Raw genomic sequence first — 2,403 nt, forward strand, 5'->3', positions numbered from 1 at the left:
CCCTCCCCTCCCCTCTCCTCTCTTCCCCTCCCCTCTCCTGCCTTCTCCTCCCCTCCCCTCTCTCTCATGCAGGTGGATAGAGGAGTTTTCTGGAGCTTAGGGAACGTGTACTTTACAATTAGCCCAGCGTCACCGTCTAGTATGTGAGACACCTACCAAACCAGACTCACTGCCCCTCCAATCACAGGGCCCTAGGTGGCAGGGCAGACGCCCCTCAGGGTTCCAAGACTGCAGCTCTTCACGGGAGTGGACAGCCTCATCTTTCTCCCAGAGTGGCTAGTCCTTGCGGTGAGCAGCCCAGTGTGTGATCCATGGCCCTCTAAGGCTCCTTTAAACATTTATAGATATAACCCACCATTTTCACAGGTTGTTGGGGGTCCTCAACAACTTCTAAGAGTGTAAAGGGGTACTGAGGCCCTAAACTTTGAGAACCACTGGCCTTTCGGGGACCAGGCAGTATTGTAAATGAGCAGGACGCACCGGTGTTGTTTAACGGGAGCATTTTGAGCTACATTCTCTGAAGAACGACCCACTTTGCGCACGAGGGGCATAAAGAGTATTTGTCACCACCACGAGGAACTATGTTCTCTCCTGTTTCTTCTTGGAAACAGTATCTCTAGCAGGTTTTCCCACTTTTGATCAAAACAGATGTGAGAAGCATCTTATTTTCATCTCAGCTCATAAGGGGACAAGAGCACCAGTCCCGTGGCACAGGGCATCAGGGTGGGGGGCAGTAGGGAGTGGTGAGGTATGAGACCCCGAGACAGGTCCTAAGAGATGGCTACCAAGGCCAAACAGCTAGCGCTTCTGGATTTTCATGAGAATGACAATCTTTGATGTAAAATTCCCTAATTACAAAAAATACTGGCAACTGATTGAACCTCATAGTTTGTTCTTTAAAACAATAGCAACACTCTACCGGCCAAGTTAAAACTCAGTTAGGATCCACTGGATGAGTTTGGTTTGGGGGTTTAGGACTAACCAGGATCTCTGGTGGCACAGTGGGTTACGTATTGGGCTGCTCACCGCAAGGTCAGCAGTTCAAAACCACCAGCCACTCCGTGGGAGAAAGATGAGGCTTTCTACGCCCATTGATAGTTAACAGTCTTGGAAACCCACAGAGACGGCGCTGTGCTGTCCTATAGAGTTACGCTGGGTTGGCATTGACGGTGGGTTGGCAGTGAGACAAGACGATGGAGAAGTAGCCTATTGGTCTTGAACATGAACAGCTTTCTCTTCTGCCCCAGTAGCTATTGAGGCTTGTCCTTTCCGAGGGGCAGAGGTTTTCTGAATGGATTCAGGAGCACAGAGAGAGGAGCCGGAGATGGAGAGAGCAGCTTCCTGTTCGTTCCTGGTCATCCGTGCCATTCCTCCTACTCTGAAACTGCGCCCCCACCCCCACCCCACCCCTCCACCTGTGAGAGGACAGAAGTGTCTCTGGGGGTGCGTGTAAAATTGCTCGGGAAACCACCAGAGCCCAACTAGAAAGAATGAGTATAGTCAATCCCCGCCTTATCACGGGTTCTAAGTTGGTCTGGTGTAATTAGAATCTCTCTCTTGCTTTCAACAGCAAAGTATAACCTTGAGTGTCTGTGACAACATCTGAGCATGATAGCATGTCACCCCGAACGTCCAGTGCTTCGGCCCAATGAGTAACCCCTCCAGGTGGAACAGGAAGGCGTCCTGGTGGGGTAGTGGGCCCCAAGGCAGTGGCAGTTCAAGGCCACTCGCCAGCCACTCACTCCTTGGGCCAAAGAGGAGGCCCTCCGCTCCAGTGGGAGTGACAGCCCGGAAACCCCGCAGGAGTTCTACCCCATTCTCCAGAGTCTCTGCTCTGGCAGTGAGCGTCCAGTGGTGGAGAGGCTGACCATTCGGGAACCAGGCTAACGGAGCAACGAACCACAACCAAGGCTGTGGGGGTGGGGGCGGGGGCACACTCAGCTCATTTCAGTGGACAAGCACCATTGATAGCATTTCCCTAAATACCAGTCACGTACTTCCATGTTCCAGGTACCTGGCCGACCTCCAGAACACCGAGGGACCTGGTGAACAGACAGAGAATGCTCTAACTCGTCACTTCGACATCCCCTTTTTTTCCCCTTAGGGTTAGGGTTAGACTTAGGTTTAGGGTTCGGGTTAAGGTTCAACTTGGGGTTAGGGTTAGACTTAGGTTTAGGGTTCGGGTTAAGGTTCAACTTGGGGTTAGGGTTAGGGTTAGACTTAGGTTTAGGGTTCGGGTTAAGGTTCAACTTGGGGTTAGGGTTAGGGTTAGGGTTAGACTTAGGTTTAGGGTTCGGGTTAAGGTTCAACTTGGGGTTAGGGTTATGGTTAGATTTAGGGTTAGGTTTAGGGTTAGACAGGGTTAGGATTAGGTTTAGGGTTAGGATTAAGTTTAGGGTTAGG

The sequence above is a fragment of the Echinops telfairi genome, unplaced genomic scaffold (assembly GCF_000313985.2).
Source record: "Echinops telfairi isolate 266 unplaced genomic scaffold, ASM31398v2 ScPeMD7_655;HRSCAF=1070, whole genome shotgun sequence".
In the NCBI taxonomy this organism is placed as follows: domain Eukaryota; kingdom Metazoa; phylum Chordata; class Mammalia; order Afrosoricida; family Tenrecidae; genus Echinops; species Echinops telfairi.